Source organism: Manis javanica, chromosome 11 (genome assembly GCF_040802235.1).
Source record: "Manis javanica isolate MJ-LG chromosome 11, MJ_LKY, whole genome shotgun sequence".
NCBI lineage: Eukaryota > Metazoa > Chordata > Mammalia > Pholidota > Manidae > Manis > Manis javanica.
Window position 1 is genome coordinate 8,081,132 of NC_133166.1, and position 12,035 is coordinate 8,093,166.

At 36.0% G+C, this 12,035-nt stretch overlaps 1 protein-coding gene across 1 annotated transcript in view; it reads right to left on the reverse strand.

The window, feature by feature from the left end:
• Positions 1-12,035, reverse strand: part of TYR (tyrosinase) — a 95,801-nt gene that overhangs the window by 67,751 nt on the left and 16,015 nt on the right. The window lies entirely within an intron of this gene.

Sequence of the window (12,035 nt, forward strand, 5' to 3'; positions counted from 1 at the left end):
CAAGTTATTCAAATTCTCTGAATCTCAGTTCCCTCATCTGTAACATGAATACAATAATAAATATGGTAAAGGCTTTTGAGAGGAGTAATTAAGATAATAGATTAAGATAAAGGTTTTTGGAACTAAAAAAATTAGGGCTACATTGAAGTCAGAAGTTATTATTAATTACAGGGACTTTCTTGGAATTTGTAAGACTATTATGTTAGGGTATCGGAAAGAATTTGTAATTTTTCTCCTTTTTCTTGTTTGCACCTTACCCAGCCTACTCCATCTCATCCTTGAAGGTATCAGATCCTCAGTCAGAGTTTCTCTGACAATTAACACATGACTAGGTCCCTCTGTTTAATAACATTTTAACTTCCCTCTTTTTAATCATTTATTTCCTTTGGATTATAATTACTTACCCAAGGTTCAGTTCTTAATTAGACTAAGTTCTAAGAGAGAAGGATCTGTATCATTTTGATTGGTTATTCTTACTGTATTGCTGAGTGCCTGCATAGTAGATGCTTTATAAATGTTCATTTAATAAATAAATATGGAATATTTATTTCTCTTTCTAAAACATGTAATCTCAACTTTTTGCATAATTTTAAAATCAGTTAAGCTAAAGTTTTTTGGCATGTGCTCAAAATATTCTGAGGTTTATGACTAAGATGGATCATGGCTCTGAATTTGGCTCTAAACGTTTTTATTTAATAGGCCATCCTCTCAGTATTCTTCTGATGGAATAATTAATTGTATATAGAGAAAGGCCTGGGCAACTTGTATGAAAGATAGTTACAGATTGTTCAGCAAGGGGGAAATGATAGTAAGTGTTAGGAGAGAAGAGATAGGTAATTTTTTATTTAAAAAAACATGTGAATAGAAATAATTATTCACTCATAAATCATGGAAAGCATTCGAGAAATGCAGTGGGGAAAGCAGAATATGTAATGGTGAGGGAAAACAATTTCATGGCCTTTTTCTAGTTGGTGGGAAGTAGAATAAAGTGGGAAAGAAAGTGATGGCAAGTAAGAGAGCCAAGACCCAAGGCTGCAATGTAAGTGAGGCATTCCATCTCAACTAAAACCTCCAGCAATTACTGGATCCTAGAAGGAAAAAAATTGAAGTCTCAAACAGAAAGACCCAATGCACATCCAATGTGTTCATGAAACTCATTTCCTCAAACTTCCGGATGCACAGCCGACCTCACGTTTAGGTGTGATCCTATATGGATTGTGGTTAACGGAATGTGGACAGAAGGTAGGCAGGCCACTTCCAGGCTTGACCCGTATATTCCTCCTGCAGGACCCTTCAAACATGATCTTCCCTTGTCTCCCAGGAAGATGCAGAAGATCCATCAGAGAGCTGGGGTATAAAGTCACAAAAATGGCCATGTAAAAGGATACTCACTAGCCATTAACACCAAAACTGGTCTTAGCGTGGGCAAGAAATCAATTTCTGATTTGTTAGTCCACTGTGATTTGGGGGTTGTTTTGTTACAACTCCTGTTTTAGTCAGTTTGCACTACTATAGCAAAGTACCATAGACTAGCTGGCTTACAAACAACAGAAATTTCTCACAGTTCTGGAGGCAGGAAGTCTGAGATTAGGGTGCTAGCATGGTCAGGTTGTGATGTGGGCCCCCTTCCAGGCTGCTGACTTCTGGTTGTATCCTCACACAGTGGAAAGCAGAGAGGGGAAACAAACTCTGTTAGGACTCTTAGAAGGGCACTAATTCCATTCACAAGGACTCCATCCTCAAGGCTTCATCTAAGCCTAATTAAATTCAAAAGGCCCACCTTCTAACCATCACATTGTGGGGTAGGGTTTCAACATATGAACTTGAAGGGCCACAAACATTCAGTCTAGAATATCCTTGCATGTCACTCTGATACATTCCAATTTCCTAAGGTATATATGCTTACAAGTTTAATAACTTGAAAGGTCTGGAGCAAAAAATATTTTGACACAGCATTTACCACCACAGAATTAATGTTTTATATGAAACTCAGTAAACAGAACACTGGGGTAAGACTATTTTCTGTTTTATATAGTTCAGCAAACACTAGAAAAAGGGATTGTGACAGAAACTGCTACTTTTTTCACCAATCTCTCTTTTTCCTAATAATATATACACTACATGTGATGAGGCACATGGCCACTAGCTGGAGATTACATTTTCCAGTTTCCCCTTTGAGCTAAGTGTGACCGTATCTGTGTGACCGTAGGGATAAAACAGAATCGATGAGAGATGCTTCTAACTTGCGCCTTTAAGGGGCATGGACATGCATGCCTCTTCCTACTTTGTGCTCTTCTTACTGATTAGTGTGAAGACATGACAGAGTAAAGATCTAGAGATGGAAGCTGAGAATCCAGGCTGGTAGGATTGCACTACCAGCCTTGGATTTTCTACTTCTGCATTGCTTCATGAGAGCAAAATAACTTTGTAAACCACATTATTTGGGTTTTCTTTCTTAGGATATTTTGAAGCGAACCCTAATTAATAGAAGGAGCTACACTAATCAGCAATATCCTAGGAAACTAATGGCCTGTGGAATCTTGAAAGGAATACTTAGAACTACAGTTGCTTTTGGTGTATATACATGTGATGCTTCTTACCCTGTTTAATTACCATATTTCAAGTATTTCTGCCTACAAAATCGATCATTTTTACCAGTATATTCTCTTCTGCTTCTTTAAGCACTGAAGTTATAATTCCAAGTTTATAAGCTTTCAAAGCTTCTATTGGTTAATTCACCTACTGTGAGATCACTGTCGCAAGATTCTGAATTTACTATAAAATGAAAATGAAAAATAAATATAGTTTGGGTTAAAAATATTGATAAAACAAAATTGTAATACTTTGAATAAATCCGAAAAATGATTTTCTTCATTGTAATATAACAGAGGCTTCCTACATTTAGCAAACATTGTCTTATTTAATATATGAACACTCATAGATAGATGGTGTAGAAATATTATCTCCATTTGATAGATGAAAAAAGGTGTGCTATGAGATGTTCAATGACTTAGCCTCATGTCTTGAGTTCAAGTGATCTCTCTTCAAGGATGTTAGTATATTTACCACATTTCTAAACATTTCCCAATGAGATTATAACCTCAGAATTCAGTATTGATTTTGGATTTCAGCTCTACAACTTAGAATCGATGGGCTATAAGCAGAAAAGCTCTGCCTTTCTGACATATTTTGTTTTTACCTATAAAATGGAGATGATAAATAAACTCATCACTTAGTATAAGGTTGACAAAAGGTACATAAATTATTCATTAAAATACCTAACATTTACAGTCTCTCAACAAATGATAGCTATTAGTTGTTTTTTTAAGTTCTAATTTTTAAGGGAGAGTTGATTTACAGTATTGTACAAATGCACAGCCCTTGGGAGTACCATTTACACTGTATTTTCTAATTTCATTCTCTAGAGCACAAAACAATAAACTTTGGTTGATCCTAGATCTGTATAACACAGTAACCTTAATGAATTGTTTTTTTTTTGATGGATTTTATCTTCAGGAAAGTGGTATCTCAACACATAGTTGGCGTTGGAGACAAGCCTCTAGCTCACATATTTTCCCTTGGGTTCAGCTAAATCTCTACCAAGAATGTCTACTGAAATCTATGCCTAAATAAATAAATCACTTTGATCCTCTTAAGCTTACCTGTAAAAAAATTAGTAGTAGTCTTTGGCATGAAACTGATTGGCTCTAAAATGATGGAGTCTAGAGTTAACCCTTGGCATTTGTAGATGTAATATTCTAATTTTAAACCAGTTTTTCTTAAATAAGTTTCTTGAAATTTATAGAACACAAGGTTTTTAAAGAATGTTTGGGGAAATAAAAGACACAATGCAATGGTGGTGATAGATTCTATTGTCAGATTAGTTGGAAATACTTTGGGTTAAACAAATCAAAACAGCTCTGTGTATTATAGAACTTCTTGGATCCTTTATTCCAAGATGTGTTTTGAAGCTCTAAGAAGGTATATACCATCTACAGTTCCTGAATATTTTAGTTTAATAATCAGTTTTTCTATTTATCCTACTCTATATAGACTCTTTAAAGGAAAAAAATTGATTGCTTATTTCAGTGGGTTGTTTAAAATTGTTTATGTCTGCTTCCTAAAGCCAATGACATAAAACTGTTTATCTTTTTAGTTTTGCCAAACCAGGAATCTGACTGAACTTCAAGACTTAAAATTAAGAGCTAGGTTTTTTTAAACTGATAACCTAGCCTAGTCATTTCCTCGGCCTTGCCTCACTAAAAGATCTGCAGTTCTTCCATTAGGGTAACCTAGCTAGGTAAACAGCTGCCATTATGAATTGATATGGAAACTCATTCCTCCACAAAATATGACTGTAAAATACAAAGCAACTGGTAATGCTGTTTGTATAAATGAAAACAAGTGAAAGACTTTTAAGAAGAATGATTCTTTAGATCAATAAATGTTAGAGATATTCACAAAATTAGAGATTCAGGTAGTTTTTGGTTTGCTAGAACTATGACGTATACTTAAGGAAATTCTCTGTAAACAATCTGAAGATTCAGGTGATTTGTATACCAGTTATTGGGCAGTTATTTATTCTCTGGGACAATAATTATTCTATTAATCTCAACATTACATTATAATATTACAGTATTACAGCTAGGATATTACCATTGAAAGAATCAGGATACAGGACACTTGCATCCTGAACTAGCCTTGCATTTTTAGAATAAATCTTACTTGGTTCATAGTGTAGAAATCTCCTTACATACTGCTGAATTCTATTTGTTAATATTTTATTAAGAATTTTTACAATTGCATGCTTTAGGGTTATTGATCTATGGTTTTCTTTTTCTTTCTTTTGAAAGATATTTTCCTTTTAACTTGATGTTATCGATTTCTAGTTTGATTCATTGTGGTAGGAGAACACAGTCTGCATGATTTCAGTTCTTTTAAATTTGCTACGATTTATTTTATGGTCTAGGATATGGTCTATTAGAATACATTTGCAGGCACTCAATAAAAATGTTTATTCTTTTGTTGTTGGGTGAAATGTTCTATAAATGTCCTTTTGGTTGACGGTGTCATTGAGTTCTTCTGTATTCTTGTAGATTTTCTGTCAAGTCCTACCATTGCTGAGAAAGGGCTACTGAAATCTTCAACTGTAATTGTGGATTTGTTTATTTTTCCTTTCAGTTACATCAGCTTTTGCTTATATATTTTAGAGCTCCATTGTGCATACATATTAAGGATCGCTATGTCTTCTTGGTAGAATGACTCATTTATCATTATATAATGTCCCTCTCTGTCATTTCAGTGCTACTGTCTATTGATGTTCACTCTATGAGATTTGCTTGTATGATGAGTGATTTTTGTTTGAAACCTGAATATTTGGGTATTACTTTATAAGACTCTGGGTCTTATTAAATCTTGTTTTAGCTGTATTTCTCTAACTTATCTCCATCAAGGTATGGGAAGACAGACACTGCCTCATTAGGGCTAGGTAGGATAGAAGTCCAGGTTCCCCACCTGATCTAGTTCCCTAATGGACCCCTGTGACTGTCTTGCTGTGAGACATGGAGATGACACATTGCTCCTCCTCTCTTGGCCTCCACTAACACCATGGATTGGGTGACTTCAGTATCACTAGGTAGTACTCCTCTGACACCAATCTAACACATAGAGAGTCATTTTTTTACTGCCGGGTAGGGTGGAGGTGCTGTTCTCCTTATTAACGCCATGTAAGGTAGTGAAGTGGTTCCTTCCTGCCTGCTGGGATGCAAGTCTCTGACCAGCCTTCTCTGACACCAGCCTGCAGGGCATTGGGGTGCATTGTTGCAATCTGGTCAGGGTGCACATCCAGGTACCCCAAGCAGCCTTTAATGGCATGGGTGGGGGTTGTGCCACAGCGTTTTTTGGTATTTTTTTGGTATTTGGAGTATAGTGGTTATTGCCTAGAAGTTTTCTGCCCCTTTCATATTTTTATTATGCTAGAAAGAACAGGATTTTGTGGTTTTTGTTGGTTTTTGTCTGCCCCTCTTGCTGTTCACAGGTTTCTGGCTTCTTCAGTTCCAAATCTTGGGTGTTATGAGGCGAAAAGAAAACAAAAGGGACTCACCACCATGTCAGGGGGTCCCAGGGTCTACAGCTAATCTGCCTTAGCATCACCATTTGTATTATTCTTTATTTGTTTTTTATATACAGTGTCCACAGATTTTAAATATGCTTACAGAAATAAGGAAGAGTGTATCTACTCCACTCTCCTAGAAGTGGGAGTCTGGTACTTTTGTTAGTTTAATGACTGTGATTTTTTGGACATCTAAAATATGACTGTATTTTTAGTAATCGAAAATGTCCATTGTTTTCACACAAGGATTTCTTCTAAGATACCCACACAAAGTAGAGTGATAGAACATATAACAGAGGCAGGACTGGGAGTGTATCAGAGACCTAAGTTCTGCTTTGGCAACTTAGAGAAGCCAGAATAGGATATACATATGTAATATGTCTGCTGCATTCTGAAGTATGGTGGTTATCTATTGGAGAAGTAGTTTTGCCATGGTTTGTGTTAAGTTGAAATATCCATGGCTTTTATGGAATGCCATCTTTACCTGAATGCATAGTTGAGAAATAAACTATGGTTATTCAGATTTACACATTTGGCAGACATACTCTTGAAGGTGAACAATGTCACTTAAAACTGATGATATTTTTTGCCAATGATAACATTTGAGATTTCAAGCAAAAATCAGAATTTGAAAAATTTGATTCCATCACTGTAAGCTTGACAGATTCTCAATACTTAAATATGTTTCTGATGAGCTTGCTGGTAACATTAATGAATGTGACTTTTTAATATTATATAAGAAAATATTTCAACACTTGAAAGATGTGTGTATCTCACTGAATCAGCATTTTGCACTGAATGATCCATGCTTAATGTTGCAAAATAAATATGGAAAAAATATCCATTCACAATATAAGATAAATCAATGGATTTAAATATAACAAATACAAAAAGTTCATTATATGGTTTCAGATTTGACAGTGCAACTAAACCTAATAAATTACCAACTGCCAGGTTTTGATGTAGAAGAAACACTTTAATTATCAGAAAATATTTGTAAAAATACTTCTTATTCCAATTTTGTATCTGTGTGAGGCTGGACTTCGTTCAAGTTTCTCATCCAAACACCTTATCATAACATCTTGAGGAAAGAAGCAGGCATAGAATCCAGATGCCTTCTTTTTGCAGAAATGTAAAGCAGTGCCTTGCTACTTATTATATTTTTGAAAAATATCTTTATGGTATTTATACTAGCATGCAATGATTAACTTTTTTTTTTTTAGTGAATCAGTAAATATTTTCAAGTTTTCTCTGTTTTAAAAGTGTTAAGTGGCTGTAAACATAACCTATGTAAACAAAAGCTTGTTGGAGTTCTCCATATTTTCTAAGAGTTATAAATAGACAAAATATTTAAAATCAATCATTGGAGATTACAAAGCAGTGCTACATGTATAGGGGACCTAGTTAATTTGTCGTTGGTATCCTGAAGTCTCTCAACTCATATCTGTTAAATGAATAAATGCATAAAAATAGAATTCTGCTTTTGCTTTGTAGTATTTATTACTAATTGGTGGCATTTCTCTGAGATTTGTCCCAAGCGGGTGAAATCCCCATATGTCTAATGCCTAACTCTACTCTTAGAAGAGATACATTATTATTTTGCTCCTTAAACATCTTCTAGGACCTTAAATGGAATTAATGGAAAATAAGATTGTCCTTTAGCAAACAGCCATTTTCCACAGCAGTGGATTCAAATGATGAAAACTTAAATGAAAGCTGTCTATCATGAGTAAATACACGTCGTGAAGCCTAATAGCCTATGTTAAGTTATGAGGGAAGTTGGAATGACAGTTGAAGACTACAGACAAGACAGGAGTGGGAGAAAAGGAAAGCATTTCTTATGTATATATAAGAGTGGGGTATGTATACATCCTCACAATAGCCTAATACATATAATTACTAAAGTTTAAATGAGAAGTTAGATTGCTCATAATGTTAGCACTGATGCTCAAATATAGGGGGCACTGTATACTCTCAAAATCAGTGTTCCAGTTCCTATTAAGGAGCCCTGCAGCAATGTAGAATTTCTTCTGTCCTTTTCTCTCTGCTGTGCAGTTTCCTGAGATGGTATTTGCCAGTACATAATAACAGCAACCTTTTAGTTCATAGCAGAGATGGCACATGGCTTAACTAAACTGCTTTCTCACCTTTGGCAAGAACAATCTACATGCTGGTCTAACTAGTAAAAGAGGAAAGGGAGAGGAGAGTTACTTAAAAATGTATGACTATATGGGACAGCCACCCCATTTTTTTGTATAAAGAGTGCTCAGGCTATGTCATTATCACAGTTGTTGCTCAAAGTTTATTGAGGATCAAGCAATAATACCCCCAAGCCTTAAACATTCTGTTTATAAGGCTTTTTTTCCCTGAAAGAAATATAACTGAATTTCTACCACTCAGCTGTCTGAACAATATCACTGGTTCTAAAGTAATTTGTTTCTGCAAAAATGAAAATGTCACCTAATATTCAAACAGTCATAGTTTTTAGCAGGCTATTGCTGTATCCTGACTACTGAGTTTCTAATAGCCAGATAAAATGAATATATTCTAGTCTTGCCATCCTTACGCTTTGAGAAACAAGGCACTGATTAATTTAACAGGCATTTCTATATAGGAATTGTGCTTGAGTTATATTTTGTGAACCTAGTACCTAAGTATTAATTCTTCCTTGAGAGCAGCTTCTGTCCTAGATAACTTAAAACATATATACAGATCCCCAGTAAATAGAAAAGATTGAAGAGCTGCAGGAAAAAGAGGTTCTAGAGAATTGTAACAGCAGTTTTTTTTTTTAGGAGAGCTGTGAAGATAAATTAGATTTTTTAATGGGGTATAGCTTAAGAGGACAAAACAAGGACCAATTATTAGAAATCAATGACATACATTTCAGAATCATCCCCAATGTGTTGTTTTCCTTTCTGCCTCATATTTAATCACCTAGTAATGTCAGATGCTCTAGAATATACAAGAGTTTCTATACTCTAACCAACTCATGTTCATCTCATTCTCTTACCTTAAAGCAGCCCTCACCATCCATCATCCCCCTTGTAGTTCTGTGACTAATCTTTCTATAGTCTGCTAAGGACACTATCTTTCTAAAATATAAATATGATCATATCAATTTCTTGCTTAAAAACCTCTCATGATTTTCATTGTCTATACAGTGTTTCACAAAACAAGGTATGTAGACATATTCTTGAAGATATGAGCATTATATCACAATTTAAAACCCTTTGTTTTCAAACATCTCTCTTTTACAGGGATGATATGAAAGACATTTACATAAAACAAACTTCAGTGTCTTAATTTCCTAGGGATCTGTGGACATATCTTAGGGACCTACAACCTTTTTCTCCTCCAGAGAAGACTGAGAAACACTCGCAGGCTAGCAGGCATGGCATATTTTAATCTCTTTATGCCTCTTGTTATATCTCTCTGGAAACAATATTCAAGGCATATACAACTTCTCATTTTTGGTAACTAATTTTAGTTTCACACTTCTATTCCACTGCAAATGTTGTTCCCTCTGCTTGAAATGCCTTTCCTCTTCTTTTCTTGGTTAGAAATTACTGATATCCCAAGATTTGTTTCCACCTTCTTAAGAAATATTTCTAATTTATCACTGGATTCTACCTCATTTTATACGACTATCATTGTTTGCTCTCTTCAACATGTTCGTGTGGTGTCTCCTCATTAGATGGTGAGTTCCTTGAGGCCAGAAACTGTATAACAGTCATCTGTATATGTCTTTGTACTTCTGTAATTATCCACAGTACCAAGATCCTAGAGGGCTCTTTAAAATGAATGGAATTTTTCTCAACCTAAGGAATGCACTGTTTTCCCATGTGAGGTAGGTAGTGCCTGTTCTTAAATGGCCACATTGGGATACTATCACAGTGGGTATCTCAGCATAGTATGGGATGTCAGACTGAGTACATTGGGAAGTCTCTTCCTGTAAGTATCCATGATGCTAAGTCACACTGAGCTTAGGGTTGGGACTACACCTTCAAATCAGAGCTCCTCCTTGTCCCCACCCCCCCTTCCATTTTGGGTAACAAGAGTTACCTTTGTTCTTGTCTCCTTGTTTTGGGGAATTCCTCCTGAAAAGCTATTTATCTCCAGTGATGCTGTCTATCTCTGGGTCTATCTCAAGAATTTATTTTTCCATCCTTCTCCCCTCTGTCTTCTACTGCTTCTAGCCCATCACAATCTATTTTGTCAGGATTTAGTCCTGCTTGGTTTCTAAGCTAGTTGTCGGGAAAATAAATGACTGATATCTAAGTTGTCAATAATGAATCCCAGTTTCACATAATAATAGCTGGCATTTATTGAAGAAATGTTTTAAGTTCCTTATATAAATATATAGTTATATAAAAAATATAAAATTCATATTTATAGAACTATTACATATATAAATATATAATCCTTATGTAAGCCCCATAAATCATTATTCCTATCCATATTTTATGCTGAAACTGAGGCTCAGAAATAAAATAACTTACTCCAAGTAGCACACCTAGAAAGTAGTAGAGTTTGGGTCAAATTCTAGTCAGTTTGATTGCCTTTAACCACGTGCGCTGAACTTTCAGCCCTGCCCCACCCAGTAACACATATACCAGTTAGCATAAACTGTGAAGCATATGACATGGGCAGGCAGAGATTTGCACATGAGAAGATTCTTCGTTGAATCAGCCCATACTCATGGGGACCGACTATTTACCCTAATCAGAAGACTACTTTTTATGATGCATACTTCTTTTTCTTTGCTTTATCCAAGAACATGCAGCTTTTATGCAGCTCACAAATTGCACATCTTCAATATTTATTTCAGCATTTAAACCTAAGAGGACAGCTGAGGTTACATAAATAACTCGAGGAGACAAAAACACAAAAGCTCCTCCATTCCAGGACTGGCTGTGAGATTTTGTTCTGTGGGAGGTGTATTATGCATTTCTCACAGAGCCCCAAATAAAAATGGGGAAGCAATAACTGTGAGGGTCAATTAGACGCGAGAGCGCAACTGCGCCTGCATTTGTTGAGAGAGCAGTGTGCAGTGGCTCCGCTGTCTCTGCGGCCCAGGCCAGCTCTGCTCGCACTGATACACACTGGAGCACTTGTAGGCTAAGACATCCCACAGCCACCCTGTCTTTACTTTTGAGGTAAAATGTGTCCCTCTGGGGAGCAACACTTGCTCCCAGATTTTTGTCTCTAATATCCTTCCCCATTGAAAGGAACCAGTGCTCTCCAAGAAGGATGGCTGACTCCAGGCCTTGGGCAGTGTAGGTACAAGACATCTCTAGAATATTTTATTATATCAGAATGAGTGAAAGTTCTGAAAAATAATGGGGATATGAAACAGAGATAGGAGTCAGCCTCAAGGTGTGCTTATGGGTGACACTGGGGACCATTTGAGCACTAAGATAAATATACATCTTAATGAATCATATACCATTGAAACAATTGAAGGTCTGTACTCCACACCATAAATAGACAGATGGATAGTTAGATAGATATGAAGACTAGAGGGCTCTTGCTAACGTAGAATCTTGAATGCTGACTAATAAATGTAGACGGAGTGCTGAATTTAGAAAGGTATACTATACCACCAGTGGATGGCAGCTGCAGGAAAAAAACTGGGATGCAAAGCAGGATATTTGCAAAGCATTAAAACGTGTCTCAATGTAGTCAACTTATTAGCAGGAAAGGGGAAAAAAAGGTAATTATATAGTGGGGCAACTGTACCACATCTGGAGCATATGATCAAATTAACATCACCAATGTCAGACAAATGGTCACCGTGTGCCTCCAGATACCCTCTTAGATGTAAAATTAGAACTATGACTAGGAGTCCATTATCTGGATCCAGTGAGGAGGAAATGCCAGGCAAACTCAAAATGAGGAATATTCTATTTTTAAATGGGGAAAC